This window comes from Balaenoptera physalus, assembly GCF_965194825.1.
Source record: "Balaenoptera physalus genome assembly, chromosome: 2".
Lineage (NCBI taxonomy): Eukaryota > Metazoa > Chordata > Mammalia > Artiodactyla > Balaenopteridae > Balaenoptera > Balaenoptera physalus.
In genome coordinates, this window is record NC_138883.1 from 112,515,821 (window position 1) to 112,539,881 (window position 24,061).

General features: G+C 44.0%; 1 long non-coding RNA gene and 1 pseudogene across 3 annotated transcripts in view; both read left to right on the forward strand.

Moving 5' to 3' along the window:
• The window catches only part of LOC309654235, a 55,217-nt gene that overhangs the window by 7,058 nt on the left and 24,098 nt on the right, over positions 1 to 24,061 (forward strand). The window contains exon 3 of one of the 2 annotated variants that reach the window (XR_014260061.1): positions 1,062 to 3,170. The exons of the other annotated variant lie outside the window; for it this stretch is intronic. This is a non-coding gene — a long non-coding RNA (uncharacterized lncRNA). Of the gene's footprint in view, positions 1 to 1,061; positions 3,171 to 24,061 lie in introns of those variants that run through there. 2 annotated transcript variants of the gene reach the window in all.
• Positions 15,568 to 17,730, forward strand: LOC309655575 (ornithine decarboxylase antizyme 2-like; annotated as a pseudogene). Its single transcript has one exon. The product of its transcript is annotated as an ornithine decarboxylase antizyme 2-like (transcript).

Consider the following 24,061-nt stretch of genomic DNA (forward strand, 5'->3'; position numbering starts at 1 on the left):
GCCATATGAAATAATTAGACTGAATTAAACTTTAGCAGCCAAGGGAAGGAAAGACTTCAACTTATAACATCTTAAAGTAGCTTAATCCACCACTGTCATCCCCAAAATAAACATCCAGAAGTTAGGATCTTTAAGTAAAAATGGAAACTTAATCTGTACTTACACCCAGCTCTTCTAGGATTTGGTGATGCAGAGTGCTGTTGCCTTTGGGAGCTGAGGGGCCCTGGAACCCACCCCGGGGCTGTCAGGGTTACAGCTTCAGCAGCCTCTTGCCCTGGGGCCTGGGTGGAGGGTGACTTTCATGGCTGGAGTTGGGAGTAAGGCCTTCTACTGAAGTGACAGATTGGTTTTTTTTTTTGTTTTTTTTTTTGTTGGGTCTTCGTTGCTGTGTGCGGGCTTTTCTCTAGTTGCAGTGAGCGGGGGCTACTCTTCGTTGCGGTGCGCGGGCTTTTCATTGCGGTGGTTTCTCTTGTTGCGGAGCACAGGCTCTAGGCACGCTGGCTTCAGTAGTTGTGGCACATGGACTCAGTAGTTGTGGCTCATGGGCTCTAGAGCGCAGGCTCAGTAGTTGTGGCGCACGGGCCCAGCTGCTCCACGGCATGTGGGATCTTCCCAGACCAGGGCTCGAACCCATGTCCCCTGCATTGGCAGGCGGACTCCCAACCACTGCGCCACCAGGGAAGCCCCGACAGATTGGTCTTTGACCCCACTTAGCCCCTTGACAGATTCAAAATAAAAACAAACCCACTTTATTTACCATTTATTGAGTGCTTCCTTTATGCCAGCATTTTATATGTGTTTTCTCATTTAATCCTCACAATACACCCATGTGATAAGCCCCCGTTTTCAGATGAGGGAACTGAGGCTCAGAAAAAGTGAACCATATAAGGCCTTAAAGTCGGAATCCGCAGTGTTCTCTCCTACGTCCCACGCAGCCTCCTCCTTATTGTGTAGGGCTGTGTGTGTGGGTGTGTACACCACTCCCCATTTTAATAATGGTTCCATGACCAAACACATTAACCTGCTGTCTGACAGTGACCCATATCTTTATCATGTTCCAGTCACGGAGCAAGACTTGAGAGCCTCACTTTGAACAGGATGCAGTCTGGCTGACTTGCACAGGAAGTTCTCTGTGGATACTAGCTGCTAATTCCATTCAGAAAGAATGAATTCACTGCCTCCTGAGTATCCTGCCATTTACCTACATGTAGCTGTCATAAACAAGACAACTTCTTGGGGAGTAAGGAATACTTCCTATCATAGGGAGTACCTAATTTTATAGCTATTTAAGACACTGTATCTCAGTTACTTATATCAGTATGAAATACTTATCCAGTGGGCTATTTGAAAAATATAAATTTGAGTGTGGATATTTAAATATGTTAGAATTTACCGATCAGAAAAATGATTTTAATGGAAGCAGGAAAACTTAGCTCCAGCAAACAGATGTTTATAATTAACTGAAAACATGTGTTTTCCCTAAGTATCAGGATTAGGTTGTGCCTCATATAATAGAAAACCAAATAACAGTGACTTTAAGATGACAGAGGCTAATTTCTCTCTTGCATGAAACAAATTGTCTTTCAAAGTCTGGTCTGATGGCTCCACTTTGTCACAGAGCCAGGCAAGATCTTTTATCCTTTAAGGCAACAACTCATGGTCCAAGATGGCTGCAGGAGCTCCAAGTTCCAGGTGTCAAGAAGGCAGCAAATGCAAAGGGTGCATGTTACTTCCCTGAATAAAATCTGTAAATAAGAAAGAGGAAGAGAATGGCAATGAATGGGCAGATAGCAGTCCTTGACATAATGACCTGGCAATCAGGTGGCAGTCAGTAATTGTTACTCTTAGCTGGTGCTTTTCCTTTCTGCAGAGCATCAAGAAGGGGAAGGAAAGTAATAGTCACTAACAGCATACAGAGTTCCAGGGATCACACTGGACGTTGCACATGATCTCCTTCAATTATCATGTCCTGTGTGGGTGGCATAGCAGCAGGTCAGGCAGGAGGAGATGTTGTGACTTGGGGTGAGACTCTATCCACATTTGGAGGTAGAAAGTTGAAGGGGGAGAGTTGGAATGTTTGCATAGGAAGCCCAGGGGCTTCTGGGAAGAAAGAGGTTAAACCTCTAACACTTGTTTTCTGAGATAAAAGTTATCAAAAAATTTCAGGGTGAATCAGATTGTACTGACCAAGGTCAAGTGACAGGAAAGTTAATACTATGCCCTTAAAATAAACGATAATAAAATAAAATTGCCATGAGCGCAGAAAGTGAAGAGATTCAAAAATTAAAAAGATAATAGAAAAACTGGCGAAAGACTTGAACAGGCACTTCACAGAATGGCAGCTAGAGATGGCCAGTGTGAAAATGTACTTAACCCCATCAGTCATCAGGGAAATGCAAAATAACCACCCCACAATTAACCCTGGCATGTCTGATGATACCAAGTGCTGGTGAGGAGTAGAGCAATGAGATGCGAGGCTGTATGGCTGGGCTGAGAAGAAATTGGTGCAGCCACTTTGGAAAATTGTCCACATACCTTCTAAAATTGAAGATAAACTTACCCTATGAGTCAGTTGATCCATTTCTAGTTGTAAACCCTAAAGAAACTCATGCACACTTGCACCAAGTTACACATAAAAGAATATTCAAAGCATCATTATTTGTAATGGCCCCCAAACTGGAAACAACTCAAGTACCCATCAACAGCAGAATGGATAAATACATTGTGGTGTATTCATGCAATAGATGACCACGCAATGATGAAAATGAGTGAACCACAGTTACATCCAGTGTTAGGCTCAACTGTAGCTCCCCTACCCTACCAAATTCAAATGTTGAAGCCCTAACCCCTATACTTCAGAGTGTGACCATATTTAATTACATAGGTAATTAATTAAAATGAGGTCATATAGGTGGGCCCTCATCCAATATAGCTGATGTCCTTATAGGAAGAGGAAATTTGGACACAGACACATACAGAGGGAAGATAATATGAAGAATCAGGGAGAAGACAGCCATCTATCGACAAGCCAAGGAGACCTGAAGCAGAGCCCTCAGGTCTGCTCAGAACGAACCTCATAGCCTTCAGAACGAACCAACCCTGCTGACACCTTGATCTTGGACTTCTAGCCTCTAGAACTGTGAGAAAATAAATTTCTTTTGTTTAAGCCAGCCAGTCTGTGTTTCTTTGGTATGGCAGCTCTAGCAAACAGGTATACTCGGCCACATGGATGAATCTTATAAACATGATATTGAGTGAAAGAAGACAAAAAGAATATATACAAAATTTACCATTTCTATAAATTTCAAAATTAGGCAAAACTAAACTATTGTTTAGGGACGCAAAAATAGATTGTAAAAAATGATAAGGAAAGCAAGGAAGGGGTTACCATGAATGACAAGAAAATGGAAAGGAACACATGAAGGCTTCTGGGATGGCAACTAAATATTTTATTCACTTGGGTGCTGGTTACTCAGGTGTTCTTCCTATAATTAGTCATTGAATTGAACCTTTGTGTGTTTATTTATAATAAACTTCCCAATGTTTGTTTATAATAAAATGTTGTAAAAGCAAGAAGGAGAAGGAGGTGGAGGAGGAGGAGGGAGGAGGGGGAGAAAGAGGGAGAGAAGGGGAAGGGGAAGAAATAAAGTGAAAGAAACCAAGGGCTGACTTCTTACCAAGTGTGTTGGTCTAAGGGTCTGTAACCACAACTGTCTGGGAATGGAGGGTCTGAGGGTCAGGTGCTGGCTTTCAGTACATCACCTGAGCCTAGAATCTCATACCTTCCCCTAGAGGAGTCTTAGGAGCTTTGTAAGCTAGGGAAAGCCACTGCACTTCTCTGAGGTTTGTTTCTTCATCTCTGGACTGGGGAAACCTCCCTGAATGCTGTAAGGCTCTTTCTCTTGCTAAGTCGGGTCGCTGCTCAGATGTTACCTTCTCCAGGAGGCCTCCCTGACCACTTCTTGACAATGGCACCTCCTTTTATTCTTTTCCCCTTTATTTTTCTTCATAATACTTAATACTGGTGATAGGTATTTATCACTGAAATTGTGTCAAATATTTGTTTATTTGTTCACGAAGAGCATGATTTTTGTTTACCACTGTATCCCCAGTGCCTAAAACAGTGTTTGGCACAGAGTAGGTGCTCAGTAAGTATTTGCAGAGTTACGAAGATTAGATAAGCTAATGCTCTGTAGTGCCTGGCCCCGAGGAGGGACTTAATAAATGCTGGTCCCCTTCCCCCCCTTTTAGCTGAGACCCCCACTCATGTTTCCTGGGGCTGGACCCCACCAGCCCCCTGTCTCGTTTCTGCCTCCGCTCCAAGCTGGGACTGAGAAAATGCCCACAACTCACCCCCTGACCATTAGCAACATTTCACCTTAGGTAACGTCAGAAACCTGAAGTCCTCGGGGCTGGGGTCTCCTGCATGACGACGCCTCATCCTGGGCCACTGCTTTCCCCTGAACCCAATGTGACCCGTTTCATCTGCCCCCTCCCCTCGCCCCTCCTGAGGGTCACAGCCTCCCTGCCCCAGGGGAGGGGGCCTTCCCCTCCAAGTGGCTCAGCTGCCCCAGGAAGACCAGGCTCTGAATGCTGACGGCGCTTTGGGCGTGTGGGGACTTTCCTCCGTTTATAGTTACTGTTGTGGGCTCAGAGGGAGGCCCTGCAGACTTGCCATAAAGCCTCCTCCGTTCCTCCATCAGCGTTAAGTGCTCCCTCCTCCCTGTCCTTGCCACGCGGCACCGATATTTAGCACTTATTTCCTTCTGCCTTCCGTTAGCTGTGTACTTGCTTGCTCCCTGCCCCCCACCCCGGGCCGTGAGCGCCTCTCCAGGGCTGGGGCCAGGCTTTATTCATTACTGTGCTCTGAGCACGTAGCACAGCACCTGATGTTGCATTGACAGTTTTTAAAAAACGTCTCCTAAGATAATAAGACGTTAGACTTAAGATGGCATTAAACAACCTTCCTAGATAGACCATCTCCCAATTTCCCAATTTGAAAGCTAATTAAGACATAGGAAAAGATAAAAACTCAGAACCTTTCAGAAAAAGTAGCAAATGATTGGCAGGAGTCCGGGAGGAATTTTCCCTAATGATGTGCCAGTGGGCTGGGCAAGATGGCATGGTTGGTGGCCTGAGCATGCTTTGCCCTCTAATCTGGCCTAGAACCTTCAGACAGGAAGCATGTAGGGGGAATGTTTGACCCTCGCTCCCTGTTCGGGGTTGTTCCAGCCAGAAAACTGGGCAGCTCCTCCTCTCACGAAGGTATGGCTTCCTGAGGTGGTCACTTCTGTCTGCCCTGGGCCCTACCGTTAGCCCACATCCATCTGGAGACTTAAGAGGCAGGGAGCTGAGTGGAACTGGCAAGAGGTCTGTCTGGAAGGCGTGTTTGCCTAATGTGCAGATGCCACAGATGGAAAGGGTGTATCTTTATTTAGCTATATCTTATATACAGTAATATGGGTGCATTGTAGTAATGAAATTGTATTAACTCAGTTGGAGGGTCTTTGGCTTTTAGTAGAGGAGTGTAATGCATTTATATTTATTCTGGCATGTTTGGTCTTATTTTCATGTTTGGGCTTTATTTTCGTGTTTTGGTCTATGCTTTCTCTTTTTTGTGTTTCTCTTGTTTTTTGCCTTCTATGATATGTATGATTTGTTTTTTATCTTCTGTGATTTGGAAAGTGTACAGCTTATTGTTTTAATTCTGTTAACACCTTCCAGATTATAAAACACTTTCTTGGACCCATGTTTCTCCAACTCTCAAATTCAAGAAAAATCTATAATTTTTTTCCTCCCTTACAAAGTAAGCTGAGAAGTTTCCCAGCTCCCTACTTCCATGCCTCTCCATTAAAGACTCAATTATCATATCTCTCTTTTTAAAAACTATATAGGTCTTCTTTTTTCAAAAATGGGAATTCGTCATTCAAATTTTAACCGTGTTTATGATATTTATATTGAATTCTCTATGCTTATACTGCATGTTCCAGTCACTATGGCTGCATGTATTGCTCCCCCAAACCTTAACGGCTTAAAACAGTAATCATTTACTATCTCTTGCAGTTTCCGTGCATCAGGAACTTAGACAGGGTATGGCAGGGATGGCCTGTCTCTCCGCCATGATGTTGGAGGCCTCAGCAGGAAGACTCAAAAGCTTGAGTCTCTAGCTTAGCCTTAATCATCTGAAGGCTTGTTCATCCACCCATGGTTGGTGCTGGCTGTCACCCAGCTGGGGGCCTGGCTGGGGCTATTAACCAGAACTCCACACATGGCCTCTTGTGTAGCCTACACTTCTTCGAAAGGCAGGGGCTGAGTTCCAAGGGCAAGCATCCCCCAAGAGAGAGATCCAGGTGGAAGCCGTACTATGGATAATTTGATGACCTAATCTCGGACATGATTCATTGTCACTTCTGCTGCATCCTATTGGTTGGGGCAGTTATAAAGGTCCACCCAGATCGAATGGAAGTATGTCAACATCATTACATAAGATGAACAAGTGGGATGCTCACATACATACATACATGTACACAAACATGTACATATACATACACATTACATACATACATATGTTGGTGTGGTCATACTTGAGAAATATAATCAGCCACACTGCATTTCCTTAAATTCTTGATTTTGACTTATGTTTCAGTGGGTTGGAGTCTATCTGTACTTAAGTAATTTGAGTAATTCTTTCAGGAAGATTGCATGAGTGAATATCTGAAAGCATCCATAAAGTCTTAATGTGTAGCATGTAAACTGCCATCTTCCTTCTTATTTTAAAAATTGTAAAAGTCATACAGGTCCATTGTAAATAATTCAAATATTGCAAAAAAACAAACAAACCCCCAAACCCATAGGTAATGAAAAATCCTTCATCACTCCACCTTCCAGAGATAAAGACTGTTAACACTTTGGCATATATTCATGTAGATTTTTCTATATACATTTTAGCATATATTAGCATCACTATAAAATGGGATTGTACCATCCATATTGTTTTTTAGCTCGCTTGATGGCGTGGATTCCCTTTCTACCCCACTTTTATAAGTGATCTGTGAGTGTCTCCTCCTGGCAATCATGAGCAGCCTGGCCAGCTAGATCTGGTATATTCATATCTGAGACTGTATGATGCCTTCATTCTTTTTTTTTTTTTTTGATGCCTTCATTCTTGAATAGCAATCCAACTATGTGGAATTTTCTTGGGTCGCAACCTTTCACCGTACAATGAATGAGTCCAGCCAGCAGCAGACATGTTTAGGGACCTGCAAAAATTCAGTCCAGTGGGCATTCAATTGACTTCCTTCCCCACTGTGCAAGAAGCCAGTTTTGACTCCATTTACACATTCATCTCAATATTCCTATAAACGTGTCTATAAATGTGCCTGTTCTGAACTTTTGCCTTTGAATTGGTTATAGCATCTTCCTGGGTCCCTGGTTAATAATGAGTTAAAGAATATCTTTAAATGTGTTCAGTTTGTTTCTGTATAAGAGTCATGATTGTAACTTTAAAAAAATTATCTTTCTTGAAAAGTTGGGAAATGGTGTATTCAGCATGATCTATAACAATGTAGCAGGCATGATATGATGCTACTATGTCTTTCTCTTTCTGACTTCACTTAGTTTGATAATCTCTGCGTCCATCCATGTTGCTGCAAATGGCATTATTTAATTCTTTTTGATGGCTGAGTAATATTCCATTGTATATATATATAAATATATATATATATATATATTTATATATATACCACACCTTCTTTATCCATTCATCTGTTGATGGACATTTAGGTTGTTTCCATGTCTTGGCTATTGTAATTAGTGCTGTTATGAACACAGGGGTGCATGTAACTTTTCTAATTATAATTTTATCTGGGTATATGCCCAGGAATGGGATTGCTGGATCATATGGCAACTCTATTTTTAGTTTTTTGAGGAACCTCCATACTGTTTTGCATAGTGGCTGCACCAATTTACATTCCCACCAACAGTGCAGGAGGGTTCCCTTTCTCCACACCCTCTCCAGCATTTGTTATTTGTAGACTTTTAATGCTGGCCATTCTGACCAGTGTTAGGTGGTACCTCATTGTAGTTTTGATTTGTATTTCTCTAATAATTAGCAATGCTGAGCATCTTTTCATGTGCCTCTTGGCCATCTGTATGTCTTCTTTGGAGAAATGTCTATTTGGGTCTTCTGCCCGTTTTTGGATTGTGTTGTTTGTTTTTTTGTTGTTGGATATGATGCTACTATGGACAATAGAAAGCAAATATATATATATATATATATATATATATATATGCAGTATGATTAAAACTGCATTTAACATTCATAAGAAAATAGACTGGAAAAGGTATACCAAAGTATAATGTATTAGACTACTTGATACTTTTCCTTACTATATTTTCCAAAAGATTTTACATATGAATGATGCTACCTTTGTTACAGAAGTGCAGTGAGGCTCCAGTCTGAGCCTTTGTTTTATTGATGGAGTAACGATTGTTTATGGATTGTGAGGGGCTGGAGAGAGGGGCATCCCATTCCCTGCACAGCTACAGGGTTCCGCGCTGCTGGAGAGTGAGGGGGGCATACGATGATAGTAAAAGCAATAATAAAATAATGAGTATGTATATTGTCCCAGGAATTGTGCTAAGCAGTATCTAATCTAACCCTCACAACAGTCCTTTGAAGTAGGTGCTATCAGTATTCCCATTCTACAGATGAAGAACTGAGGGAGTCAGGAAACTTAGGAGGCTAGGTAACTTGTCCAACTAACACATGGTGAAGCAGGAATTGAAACTCAAGAATTGAACGTGATACCCTGCATCACGTGAGAAACAATTGGAAAGGAAATCCTGGGATGCCTTTCTGAAAAATCACCCCCATTCCTGAATCCAAGCCCTCAGAATCAGTTTATTCAGGAAACATTTCCTGAACCTCCTCTGTGTCCCAGGCCCTGAGGATAAGACATGGCCGAGTCTTCAAGTCACTCACGTGCTAGGATGAGCTGGCGGGAATGGAAGCAGGAAGGGAGGGCGCTGTGGGAGCACAAATGAGGGGCACCTGTGGGGCAGGGGTAGGTGCTTCCAGGAGGGGGTGACAGCCAACTTGAGTCTCAAAGGAGGGCAGAGCCAGCCTGGTAAAGGGGTTGAGGGAGTGGTAAGGGCATTCATGGCAGAAGAAAGGCCAGAGCAGAGGGGTAACAAAGACACACCAGAGAAGCGCTCATTCTAGCGCTGCTGTCCCCTACCTCCAGTGCCCCTGCCATCACCTTCCCCAGTTATAGAAAGCCATTTTGTTCAGTGGGAAGTGGGCGCAGTTGGTTGTTGGGGGTGGGTACCTGAACCTGCCAATCAGAGCCCATTTTTCTTCAGGATGTTTGGACTTAGGTCAGGTCACCCCTCCCCGAGGGTTAATGGTGTAAGATGCAGCCTGGGGCGGGTGGAAGCAGTGATGTGCAGAGGGTGTGTCAGGCGAGTGGGGAGAGGCTGTGCGAGGTCTGAGCGGTGGCCCTACACATCCCTGCGGTCCAGCTGTCCGCCCAGCATGGGGTTCCATGCCACATGCCAGGTCATCTTAATCTAGTTCCCATTTCCTTTAGATTGTCCTCATTGGGTTCCTGTCACCTGTAATGAAAGATCCCTGCCTGACACAGTCTCCGAGCTGGTCAGACTGAGTAGAGGGTCATTTTAGCTGACTCAGAGAGGCTGATTTGTAGATCAGGAAGCCAACTGATTCGTTTACCAGGAGAAATTCAACTGCTCATTGGATCATCCTTTCAAGTCATGATTGCTGGTATCTCCTTTTCCTGGAGAAAAAGCACATGGATTGACAAATGGGCGCTTGGAACCTTCTTGGTGAGCAGGCCCCTGTGCCAACGGTGATTTTTGCGGCTAGTGGCATCGGGCTAGGGCAATCCTAGCCAAGAAGGGCAATCCTCATGCCAAGAAGGAAGAAGGTTGTCAAAGAGGCTGGGCAACTGGGTGGGCTGGCCAGGGGTACTGCTGGGACCACAGCCTGGGCTTGTCACACTGGAGTCCTCTTCCCTCTGGTCATTCAGACCACCCTCTTCAGTCAGCACCTTCCTGCAGGCGAAGCTCAGGACCCATGAGTGGGCTCAAGTGCCTGAAGATGATGACACTTCCATCCTGGCTTCCCAAACTGTAGCCTCAGGCCACCTGGACGCAGCTACTCCTGACGCCTCTGAGGGCAGCTGTCCTGTCCAAGCCCCTGCAAGAAGCAGATCATGTAACCCCATCCACCCAACCCTGAGCAAGAGAGGCGCCCTAGTGGGCTGCCTGTCAGAGGCCTGGCAGGGCACAGGCACGGCAGTCAGTGACTTGGGGCCTGGCTTGAAAACACAGGCTGGCTCTGGGGAGGGGTCTTAAAAGACCCAAAGGAAGCTGCAGTTCGTGGTGGGCTCTACGGCTGGAGGTTGGGTAGACTCAGGGGCTGGGGTGGCCGCAAGTGTCCAGGTGCCAGCTGAAGTTACCGGGGAGTAGAGATTGTGGGTGAGAAAGAAGGATGGGTAGGAAGAGAAACAGAGTGGGGCCCATAGAGACAGACAGACAGACAGACAGATTGGCTAACAGAGAGACGGTAGCTGAATCCCAGAACTTCCCTGTTTCTGGTCCTTCCCTAGACTTGACTAGGGGACTTCACAGTATCTTCAGGGCCACCACCCTGCCTTACCAAAAGTGTTGGTAAATCCCAACACTTTTCCTGGGTGATGCCAGCACGTCGCTGATACGCTCCATCAAACGGAAAGCCGCAACCGAGCAGGCCATTTCTGCTGCTGGCTGGGCTGCTCCCTTGGACGATGACTTATGATTTTACTCTTGGAGGGAACTTTCAACTTCAGGTTGGGGTCTCCTTGCTGTCTTCGTATGTGCAGGTTGGAATCTTGTCAACCACTGAAACCCACAGGTGTGTGACCTGGGCCTCACTATCCTCACCTCTTAAATGCCCATCCTGCAGCCTGCTCCATTATGACAGCGTTGAACTTCATCTGAACCCTGTGCTCCCAAAAGGCAGCTATGATTAAGAAATTCCTGGGACTTCCCTGGTGGTGCAGCGGTTAAGAATCCACCTGCCAATGCAGGGGACACAGATTTGATCACTGGTCCGGGAAGATACCACATGCCGCAGAGCAACTAAGCCCGTGTGCCACAACTACTGAGCCTGCGCTCTAGATTCCGTGAGCCACAACAACTGAGCCCGCGTGCCTAGAGCCCGTGCTCTGTAACAAGAGAAGCCACCTCAGTGAGAAGCTTGCACACCGCAACGAAGACCCAACGCAGCCAAAAATAAATAAATAAATACTTGAAACGATAAAAAAGGTCCTGTAATAGGAGAACGAATGAACGAAAAAAATTCTCCCACCTCTTTAAGTTCTGGGGATACAGGACCACCTTGCTCTCGCACATGCCAAGAAAACAACCCGTCTACATCCTTTCTTGCTATTCCCACGAGACTGGTTGATGACTCCCTGGTTCACCTGCCTCTCTAAAACCTCAGGCCCCTTCCTTTTCTTTGAGACGGTTCTCATTAATGAACCTTCTCTCTACTGCAATAGCCTGCATAAAATCTCTGTCATTGTCTGGTGCCTTTTGCTTTAACGATTACTAGAAGCTGTTGTAAGCATCTATTGGGTGGGGCATCTGGAGTCCCAGGTTCCAGTCCTGGTTCACCCAGGCCTGGCTTCCCGTTCTGCCAGGTTTCAGTCTTCGTTGAGAGCTCCCTAAGGGCCCCTTACTTTCAGGATGTGAGTGGCAACTCAGCCTCTGCACGGGGAGGCGGGGCCTATACAGCAGCTGTAATATTCGCATGCCGCCACCAGAGGGCGGCAGCTCCGCGGAAGAAGGCCCTGGCCGCTGCACCCGCTCGCCACCGCAGAGCCTTTAAAATGCGCTTTGGAAGTGGAAGCCAGGTAGCGTTTTCAGCCCTCGAGTGCTTTCCCCTGGTACACGCCGTTGCACTCCAGGCATTTCTTTTTTGCTCCCACCTCCGGAGAGTCCTCCTCCGCCGATGTCAGTCAGAAGACTCTTGAGTGAGCTGGAGGGGGCCCAAAAGCCAGCCTTGAGCCTCTGGGCCTCTAGCGCTTGTCTGGGGACCATGTCCCTTCTCTTCTTGCGGCCCTCTGGCCCCCTTCTCTATGTAAGGCAAGTTGAAAAATCCTTCAGGCTGCAGGGAAATGGGGAGGAGAGGCAGAAGGGAGGAGTCCAAGGAGGACTGCTTCGGGGGCAGCACTTAACCAGTCACTGCCATCAGCCAGTTGGAGCATCACAATGTCTCCTTAAAGTGGGCAAGGCAAGAGCTGTTACCCAGTGTGAAGGATGGGAAAACAGGCTCCCAGAGAGAAAAAGGGATTAACCTCTGGTAGCACAGCTAGTAAATGGCAGAAATAGGACAAGAACTCGGTTTTCCAGACCCCAAACAAGGAGCTCTTGGGGTGGCCAGGCACACACAGACAGAGATGGTTCACCACTTGGCAAAATTTAACATGGGCCGCTCCAACAGAAAGGGGCCCTGGACATCCTTCAGGGTGGAAACCAAAATATAGCCATTGAGAGGACTCAAATTGTCGAGTTTTAAGTATTGATGTGGTAAGATGATCACATTTGCTTTTTCAAGTGTATATGTCTACATGCACATTTGAAAAGCAAATATAAATACCAAAGCCAAATATAAATTAAAATCAAATATAGGGACTTCCCTGGTGGAGGAGTGGTTAAGAATCCACCTGCCAATGCAGGGGACACGGGTTCGAGCTCTGGTCCGGGAAGATCCCACATGCTACAAAGCAACTAAGCCCGTGTGCCACAACTACTGAGCCTGGGATCTAGAGCCCACGAGCCACAACTACTGAGCCCGCACACCACAACTACTGAAGCTTGCGTGCCCTAGACCCCATGTGCCACAACTACTGAGCCCACATGCTGCAACTACTGAAGCCCCTGCGCCTAGAGCCTGTGCTCCACAACAAGAGAAGCCACCGCAAGGAGAAGCCCACGCACCACAAGGAAGAGTAGCCCCTGCTCGCTGCAACTAGAGGAAGCCCATGAGCAACAACAAAGACCCAACGCAGCCAAAAATAAAAATAAAAAACAAACAACAAAAGCAAATATAAAGCAACCAGACTGTACACAGTGGGCTGTCTCTGGTGGTTGGAATAGCAGTAGTGGCAGGAGGGTTTTCATTTTCTCTGGATTGTTCAAATTGTTCATTACTCACATATATAAACCAGAACGGAGAAGAATGATTCCGTATTTCTGTTTGACAAAAAGTAATACCTCCTTGTTAAAGAGTTAGAAAGTACAAAAGAGTATGAAGAAAATGAAATTCATCAGTAACCCATCTTCCTCCCCATAGATATTGATGTTTTCCTTTCTAGTTGGTTTCTTTCTCTACAAAACGTGAATAACAGTATTAACTGTAGAGGAATGTTGTGAAGATTGAGGGAGAGGGTGTATATAATAGCTAACATTCCAGAAGCGTTAGCCATTTTTATATATAACAAAATCAGTACCGTACTGTATATATTTTTTATATGCTGCTGTTTTCACTTACAACATTGCTTCATGAACAGTTCCCCATGTCAACTCTTCTTTAAAAATGATATTTTTAGTGACTGCACGAAATTTCATTATATTTAAGTACAGTTTATTTAACCGATCCCTGATCATTGAACCTTTAGACTGTTTTCAATTTTTGCTGTTAAAATAACAGTGAGATTAACATTTTTAAACATCTCTCCTTGTCAGCATTTCTGATTACTTCCTTAGATGGATTTCTGGAGGTAGGATTACTGGGACAAAGGGTGCAAATATTTTTCAGGCTTTTGATTCAGGTTACCAAATTGCTTCCCAGAATGATCTTGCCAATTTACACTCCCACCTGCCGAGCGTGAGAATGCCTGTCCCACAGCACACAAAGGAGGGATTTTTTGGCGATGGGTGAGATTTGATTATGTTGCTGGTCTGAGGAGAAGGAGCCCTGTAGGGAGGGAGGGTTTAAATTTTAGGAGAGAGAGAGGATGTAGAAAGGAGTGAGGTCCCTGGGAGAAAGGGATGGGGTTTTGAAGCACACTTAGAGGAATTGTCTTGGATTTAAGAAGGAACACCTCGTTTTCTGAGATGGGTGGAAAGAGGTGTGATTGGGTGTGGATATACAGTCACTGTAAGTAGGTAGGTGAGATTCAGGAGACCTAGTCTCTAGGGGTCCCCTTTGCTCAGTAAAGTAGGAGGCTGAGTCATCTATTCCAAGGTAAAAGGTGAGTGCTAAGGAGGAGACTTGAGGTAGGGCTGAGGGATACCACCCTTTTACTTCCAGGGAGTAAAAGTGTTGACAGTCCAATTGAAGTGGATGACCTTGAGTTTGTGGTGGCACTGTTCTTTTTTTATAAATTTGTTTACTTTTGGCTGCTTTTGTTCTCTGTTGCTGCGCGTGGCTTTCTCTAGTTGTGGCGAGTGGGGGCTACTCTCCATTGCGGTGCGCAGGCTTCTCATTGTGGTGGCTTCTCTTGTTGCGGAGCACATGCTCTAGGTGCGCGGGCTTCAGTAGTTGTGGCACATGGGCTCAGTAGTTGTGGCTCACGGGCTCTAGAGTGCAGGCTCAGTAGTTGTGGCACACGGGCTTAGTTGCTCCGCGGCATGTGGGATCTTCCCGGACCAGGGCACGAACCTGTGTCCCCTGCATTGGCAGGTGGATTCTTAACCACTGCACCACCAGGGAAGCCCGGTGGCACCATTCTTAAGGGCTGTGTGTACTTTAGAGCATGTAGCCACCTAGGGAAAGAAAAACTTGTACACTTATTAATCTAAACCAAATCTTTCAAAATATGTGGTAAACAGTAGAAAACAATGAGGCTGGAGGAGTCACGGTAGTAAAAAGTTTATGAACTTCTGGAGTTATACCAAACTTTCAAGGAACTGTTAATTCCTGTCTTCTATAAGTTTTTCCAAAAAATTAGAAAAGGGCAAAAGCTGCCCAGATCATTTTATGAAACCAATGTAATCTTGGTTCCAAAATCAGTAAAGACAAAGCAATAAATAAAAGGATAGGCTTGTTTCAACAATGATGTAGATATAAAAATCCTAAATAAAATATCAGCTAACTAACCCAGTCATATAACCCAGTTTTATATTTTAAAAAAATTTATTTTGATCAAGTAGGGTTTATCCCAGGAATTTCAGGTTGGCTCAACATCAGAAATCACCTCATTAATAAAGGACAAAAATCATACAAGTATCTCAATTGGTGAAGAAAAAGCATTTGATAAAGTTCATTACCTACTTATGGGTCAATAACTTAGCAAACCGGGTATAGGAAAGACATTTTTAACTTGGTAAAGGCGATATGTCAAAAACTTAAAGCAATCATACTTAAGAGATTTTAAGTGCATTCTTTTTAAAATCTGGAAAAAAATAAGGAATCCAACTGTACTGCTACCATTCAACATACAATAATAGAAGTTCTAGACAAAGCTATTAGGAAGAAAGAATAAGAGATAGAAGGATTAGAAGAGAAAAGATAAAAGTATCAGGTTGAATGGATAAAGAAGAATGGAGATACATATATATATATATCATCTTCTTTAATGGAATACTACTCAGCCATAAAAACGAATGAAATAATGCCATTTGCAGCAACATGGATGGACCTGGAGATTATCATGCTAAGTGAAATAAGTCAGAAAGAGAAAGAAAAATACCATATATCACTTATATGTGGAATTTTAAATATGATACAAATGAACTTATTTACAAAACAGAAACAGACTCATAGACGTAGGAAACAAACTATGGTTACCAAAGGAGAAAGGAGGTGGGGGAGGGATAAATTAGGAGTTTGAGATTAGCAGATACAAACTGCTATATATAAAATAGATAACAAGGTCCTACTGTATAGCACAGGGAACTATATTCGAGAGCCTGTAATAAACTGTAATGGAAAGAATATGAAAAATATATATATGTATAAACTGAACCACTTTGCTGTACACCAGAAACTAATGCAACGGTGTAAGTCAACTATACTTCTATTAAAAAACTATCATCATGTAGAAATAACATTTTCATTTGCCTTGTAAAAACAAAGAGAAGCAACAGATAGACTTAAAACTATTAAGAGAATTCAGTAAAGTCACTAGATACAATACTAACCTAAAAAAATAAATCCGTAACATTTCTCTGAACCAACTTCTAGTTACATTAGAAGCAAAAAAGCGTGTACAATGCCTAGGAATGAACTTAACCAAGAATATAAAAGAAACCGAGCTGGAGGCAGGCGCTCGCTGAGGCAGGAGGAGGGCTCTGGGCCCGCTGCCCGACAGGGACTTAGCCCGCAGAGCTCGGCCCCGCGCGTGCGCACACGCGACCCCGCACCCGCCCACTCATCCACCTACCCACTCCCTGCGCCGCCTCTTCCCACCCTGAGCAGAGCCGCCGACGATGATAAACACCCAGGACAGTAGTATTTTGCCTTTGAGTAACTGTCCCCAGCTCCAGTGCTGCAGGCACTTTGTTCCGGGGCCTCTGTGGTGCTCCTGATGCCCCTCACCCACTGTCGAAGATCCCCGGTGGGCGAGGGGGCGGCAGGGATCCTTCTGTCTCAGCTCTAATGTATAAGGACGAGAAGCGCACTGTGACCCAGGACCTCCCTGTGAACGATGGAAAAACCTCACATCGTCCACTTCCAGTATGAGGTCACCGAGGTGAAGGTCTCTTCCTGGGATGCAGTCCTGTCCAGCCAGAGCCTGTTTGTAGAAATCCCAGATGGATTATTAGCTGATGGGAGCAAAGAAGGGTTGTTAGCACTGCTAGAGTTTGCTGAAGAGAAGATGAACGTGAACTACGTCTTCATCCGCTTCAGGAAGGGCCGGGAAGACAGAGCTCCACTCCTGGAGACCTTCAGCTTCTTGGGCTTTGAGATTGTGCGTCCAGGCCATCCCTGTGTCCCCTCTTGACCAGATGTGATGTTCATGGTTTACCCCCTGGACCAGAACTTGTCCGATGAGCACTAATGGTCATAGAGGATGCTTTGCCCAAGAGCCACAGTGGGGGAAGAGGGGAAGTTAGGCAGCCCTGGGACAGAGGAGGGGGCTTCTTGCTGTCTAGGGAAGGACGCTGAGGGGCTCAGGGTGAGGGTTGCCTATTGTGTTCTCGGCGTTGACTCATTGAAATTGTTTTCCATAAAGAACAGTATAAACATATTATTCACATGTAATCACCAGTAGTAAATGAAGATGTTTATGAACTGGCATTAGAAGCTTTTTAAACTGCGCTGTGTGATGTGCTCTATCTAGCCTAGGGGAGGACATTGCCTAGAGGGGGAGGGATTGTCTGGGTCCGGGGGCAAGGCCTGGAGAGCTGGTGGACAGCACTCTCAGGCTGAGGTTCCCCTGCTGTTGGGCTTTCTTTTTTGGTTTTTAAGACTTGTGTATTTTCTTTCCTTGCTTCCTGTCACCCCGGGGACTCGGGAGTATAGGCTTTTCAGCCCCTGGGCAGTGTCCTTCAATTGTTTTTTGACACTCCACCTGGGCTTCTCTGTGTGCATTTGTGTCTGGCCTGGAGAAAGCATGTCTGACCCCTCCTTTACAGCTTCGTGTTATTCTGGCATTTGGTTAAGCTGGCTTAATCTGTTTCATGTTATCAGTGCATTTAAAATAGGGGCATTGAAGTTCACTCCCACCACCAGGGCTTTTTTTTGGGGTGCCTGGGCCTTAAAAAACACTAGCCAAACTCCAATTCTCAGATTACGGCCAGGAGTTCTCGCTCTCGGCCGCAGGCCCAAGGTACGTCCTTCCTAGGGTCACAGACAGCAGAGGGGAAGAGGAAGAGCAGCTCAGGGCCTGGGGGTTGTGGGAGAATCTGCTCCGAGGGGCTGGATGCCTTTGCCTGGCTAAGTCTAGAGCTAACTGCGCCCCCCTCTAACAGGTTCTGAGCAGTGCCTGAGACCCTGCTCCCCAGGGCTTGACAGTGGCACTGAGGGCGTAGAAGTGGCCTGCCCTTTTCTGTTTTCACTGAACAGCTTGTTCTAAGGGGGGAGGAAGGGGGAGAGGTCTAGACTGGGCGAGGGGGTGGGGGTGTCAGGGAGGCAAGTGTGTTGTGTTACTGTGTCAATAAACTGATTTAAAGTTGTAAAAGAAAAGAAAAGAAGCCTACGGAGAAAACTTTAAAACTCTAATAAAGGACATAGAAATTAACCTGAAGAAATTGAGGGAAATTTTATGCTCTTGGATGGAATTACTTAATATTACACAGGAGTCAGTTCTTTATGAATTAATTTATATATGCAATGAAATCCCAGTAAAGATTCCAGGTATATTTTCCAGGAACTTGATATACTCATTCTCAAATGTATGTGGATGAGCAGGATTAAGTCAACCTTACAAGAGTGAAGAGCAGCACACTACAAAGCCACGTAAAAAGCCAGACAAAGCGAAACAAGAAGATTGTTTTGCACAGAAACAGACCAATAGACCATGGAATAGAATAGACAACTCAGAGTCAGACCATGAGTATACGGTTGTTTGGCACCGCACATCGATGAAGAAGGGGCAGATTAAACCAGCTTAGTAGACGGAGAAAGACGAAGTAGGATTCCTGCCTGACACCGAATAGAAATGTACACTCTAAATGACAAAAGACCTCAATGTGAAAAGTAAAACTCTAAAGTTAATGGAAGAAAATATAAGAGGGTACCTTTGGGACCTGGGTTGAGCACAGAACTCCTTATACAAAACCTCAAAAGCACAAACCAGAAGGAAAAAAATGGATTAATTTGATGATGTTAAAACTAAGGATATCTGTTCAAAAGAGGATACCATGGACAGTAGGTGATAGAATGGGAGAAGATATTTGTAAATCTAAAAATGATAAGGAATTACTATATAGAATATACAAGTTACTCATGCAAACCAATAAGCAGAGAGGCTTCCAGTTTCTAGTTGGGCAAGTAAGGAGCTTGGAAGTCTGTACTCTGTCCTAACAGGTGAAAAGCTGAAAAAAAACCAAGAATAAACAACCCTTCTTAGACCTGTCAGAGAATTGAGGACACAGGGCAAACCACTGCTCCAAAAAGTGGAAACACAGACAGGTGGATACTCACAGCTACCAGAGCAGAAACCCATGGACAGAAACCTCTCTGGGAACCAGCAGTAGGGCAGGCAAACCTCAACTGTGATTGGTGAATTGCTGGAGGCTCCATGTGGACAAGTTTGAGATTTAAAAACTCCAGGGGGGCCCAGTCTCATAGAGGCACCCAAACTTTTGTGAGTTTTACCTCTAGGAGATCTACCAGGTTCTCACAGCAAATGTCAGAGAAAAATCGGGTCATGCTTCCAGCAGGGGGAGACAAAAAGTAACCATTTTGAAATATGCCAGAGGGTTCCATTCTTCTTAACACCCCCAGAAGAAACTATTTTACCTCAGCCTAACCTGCTGGGATTTCAGCAGAGCCTAAACAATCTGGGGGAAGGAAAAGCCCCAACTCCAGCCAGCTCTAGCCGTCCTGTTCCACTTAAGGGGGTGAAAAAAACTGAGAAGCACTTGTGAAGTTCACAATCCAGAGGTACATTCTCACTAAAAGACTGAGCCCTGGGCTTCCCTGGTGGTGCAGTGGTTAAGAATCCACCTGCCAATGCAGGGGACAAGGGTTCAAGCCCTGGTCTGGGAAATTCCCACATGCTGCGGAGCAAAGAAGCCCGTGTGCCACAACTACTGAGCCTGCGCTTTAGAGCCCGTGAGCCACAACTATGGAAGCCCGCGTGCCTAGAGCCCGTGCTCTGCAACAAGAGAAGCCACCGCAATGAGAAGCCCACGCAACGCAACGAAGAGTAGCCCCCGCTCACCACAACTAGAGAAAGCACGCACGCAGCAAGGAAGACCCAACGCAGCCAAAAATAAATAAAAAAAAAAAAAAAAAAAAAAAGACTGGGCCCTAATCATAGGACTATAGGACTCCCCTCCTCACTTCCCCCTCTACCACATGACTACAGGCCTATTTACTGCAGTTCCTTTACATCATGTCTGGCCTTCAAAAAAATTACAATGCATACTCAAAGGCAAAAAACACAGTTTGAAGAGACAGAGCAAGCACCAGAACAAGACTCAGATCTGGCAGAGCTGTTGGAATTATCAGATTAGGTTTTAAAATAACTATGATTATTATGTTAAGGGCACTTAGATGGATAAAGTAAACAACATGCAAGAACAGATGGGCAATATATGCGGAGAGATGGAAATTCTAAGAAAGACTCCAAAAGAAATGCTAGAGATCAAAAACACTATAACAAAAATGAAGAATGCCTTTGATGTACTCATTAGTAGACTGGACATGATTGAGGAAAGAATCTCTGAGCTTGAGGATATGTCTATAGATGCTTCCAAAACTGAAAAGCAAAGAGAAAAATGACTGAAAAGAGAAGTGGAACAGGATATCCAAGGACTGTGGAGAACTGCAAAAGGTGTAACAGACACATAATAGGAGTACTAAAGAATGAGAGAAAGGAACAGAAGAAATATTTGAAGCAATAATGACTGAGAATTTCCCAAAATTAATATCGGACACCAAAACACAGATCCAGGAAGCTCAGAGAACACTAAGCAGGATAAAAACAAGAACAACAACAACAACAAAACAAACCTACCGGGCTTCCCTGGTGGCGCAGTGGTTGAGAATCTGCCTGCCAATGCAGGGGACATGGGTTCGAGCCCTGGTCTGGGAGGATCCCACATGCCACGGAGCAACTGGGCCCGTGAGCCACAATTGCTGAGCCTGCGCGTCTGGAGCCTGTGCTCCGCAACAAGAGAGGCCACGGTGGTGAGAGGCCCGCGCACCGCGATGAAGAGTGGTCCCCACTTGCCGCAACTAGAGAAAATGCTCGCACAGAAACGAAGACTCAACACAGTCATAAATAAATAAATAAAAGAACGTGAATTTCTTTAAAAAAAAAAAAAAAACAAACCTACTATGCCTAAGCATATTATCTTCAAATTGCAGAAAATCAAAGATAAAGAAAAAATACTGAAAGAAGCCAGGGGGGAAAATCACCTTACCTACAGAGGAACAAAGATCAGAATTACATCTGACTGCTCCTCAGAAACCATCCAAGTAAGAAGAGTGTGTAGTGAAATGTTTCGTCTTGAGAGAAAAAAAACCTCATCGACTTAGAATTCTGTATCCTGAGAAATTATCCTTCCAAAGTGAAGGAGAAATAAAGACTTTCTCAGACAAACAAAAATTGAGGGAATTTGTTGCCAGTAAACCTGTCCTGCAAGAAATGTTAAAAGAGGTTCCTCAGAGAGAAGGAGATGATATAGGTCAGAAACCTGGACCTACATAAAGAAAGGAAGAGCATTAGAGAAGGAATAAGTGAAGGTAAAATGAAAAACTTTTAGTATTCTTATTCTTAATAGAGAAAATAATAACGGCAACAATGTATTCAATGATTATAGCTTATGTATAAGTGAAATTAATGACAGCAATTATCCAAGGCATGGGAAGAAGGAATTAGGAATATTTGGTTATTGTAAAGTACTTGCAGTACCCATGAAGTGGTACAGTGTTATTTGAAAATGGACTTCGATTAGTTGTAAATGTATATTGCAAACTCTAGGGAAACCTCTGAAAAAGTTTTTTTATCAAAAGTTATCAGAAGCATAACAGATAATGCTAAGAAAAGAGAGAAAATGGAATCATATAAAATGCTCAATTAAAACCACAGAAGGAAGAAAAAAATTAGAGGACAAAAATAGGAACAGAAAACTGGGGTAGCATATAGAAAACAGTAACACATATAGTAGATATTAATCCAACTATGTCAATGATCATTTTATTTATTTATTTATTTTTTTTGTGTGGCTGCGTTGGGTCTTCATTGCTGCGTGTGGGCTTTCTCTAGTTGTGGTGAGTGGGAGCTACTCTTTGTTGCGGTGCACAGGTTTCTCAGTGCAGTGGCTTCTCTTGTTGCGGAGCACGGGCTCTAGGCGCACGGGCTTCAGTAGTTGCAGCACGTGGGCTCGGTAGTTGTGGCACACGGGCCCTAGGGTGCGCATGCTTCAGCAGTTGCAGCACGTGGGCTCAATAGTTGTGGCGCATGGGCTCTAGGGAGTGTGAGCTTCAGTAGTTGTGGCGTACAGGCTTAGTTGCTCTGTGGCATGTGAGATCTTCAGGGACCAGGGCTCGAACCTGTGTCCCCTGCATTGGCAGGCGGATTCTTAACCACTGTGCCATGAGGGAAGTCCCTCAATGATCATTTTAAATGTCAACAGTCTAAATATACCAACTAGAAGACAAAGAGTGTCAGAGTGGATTAAAAAATATGACCCAATTATCTTGTCTATAAAAAACACATTTTAAATATAAAGACACAAATAGGGAATTCCCTGGTGGTACAGTGGTTAGAATTCTGCACTTTCACTGCCGAGGACACGGATTCAGTCCCTGGTCAGGGAACTAAGATCCCACAAGCCACGCAGCACGACCAAAAAAAAAAAAAGGAAAAAAATATAAAGACACAAATAGTTTAAAAATAAACGGGGGTTTCAGACATTACATGAAATTTCTAAAAATCTTATATGTTCTGGTATAATGTTATAAGTAATAATCCTAGTTATTACTTTAAAATGTATATCTCAGAAATAATTAATTTTCTTGTCAACTGCATTATTATGAACTTTCATCAAATCTTTTACCGTGGTCATTTTTAAGTCTTTTGTCATTTACAGACAGTTCTGGGTGTACTCTGATGATTTTGCAAATATGTTCCTATAAAAGGGTTTCATCTTCAAGAAATTCATGGAAAAGACTCTGACAAGTACAGGTTTCTGGTAACTGACTGTACTGCTGAACTGAATGAATAAGCATTTTCAGAACTCTGATGAAAAACTGATGAACTCATAAAAGTGCTAACAAAAGATCAAGATGAAAAAAAACAATTAATTACATGGGACTGAGTGAACTGATGAGGATGAGTATAATTTTTGTGACTTTCTGTCTGAATTAAAAGAAAAAAAAAAGTCCCGCAAGGACTCAGAGGCAAAGAATATACAAATCAATTTCCACTGCAAAGTAAAGGAGCTGTTACAGTGGAGGATTACTGGACTGAATGTCAATATTATGACATAGTATGAGTGTGTTTCATGTTTGGTAATTGCAATCATTGTTGTTTTTGTTGTGGTCATCCATGTACAATGCTTGGTGTCAGTCTATTTATCTCTTGTAAAAATAAAATACGGTGTGTGTGTGTGAAAAAAAAAATAAAATAAAATAAAAAAAAAAATAAAATAAAAATAAACGGGGGCTTCCCTGGTGGCGCAGTGGTTGAGAATCTGCCTGCCAATGCAGGGGACACGGGTTCGAGCCCTGGTCTGGGAAGATCCCACATGCCGCGGAGCAACTAAGCCCGTGCGCCACAACTACTGAGCCTGCGCGTCTGGAGCCTGTGCTCCGCAACAAGACAGGCCGCGATAGTGAGAGGCCCGCGCACCGTGATGAAGAGTGGACCCCGTTTGCCACAACTAGAGGAAGCCCTCGCACAGAAACGAAAACCCAACACAGCCAATAAATAAATAAATAAATAAATAAATATTAAAAAAAAAAATAAATAAAGGGATGGAGAAAGGTACACCATGATAACATCAATTAAGAGAAAGCTTTATTAATTTCGCACAAAGAAGACTACAGAGCAGCGAAAGTTATCAGGGATAAAGAGAGGCATTATATAACAATAAGAGGATCAATTCTCCAAGAAGACACAACAATCCTTAACATGTATGCACCTAACAATTAGACTGTCAATATATCTGAGTCAAAACTGATAGAACTGCAAGAAGAAATAGATGGATCCACTATCATAGTTGGAGACTTCAACACCTCTGTCAGAAATAGACAGCCTGACCAGGCAGAAAATCAGTAAGGATGTACATGAACACAAAACATCATCAATCAAGTGGATATAATTGATGTCCATCCAACAACTTCAGAATACAAATTCTTCTCAAGCTCATATGGAACATTCACCAAGATAGAACATTCACCTGGATTGACCATATTCTGGGCCACAAAACA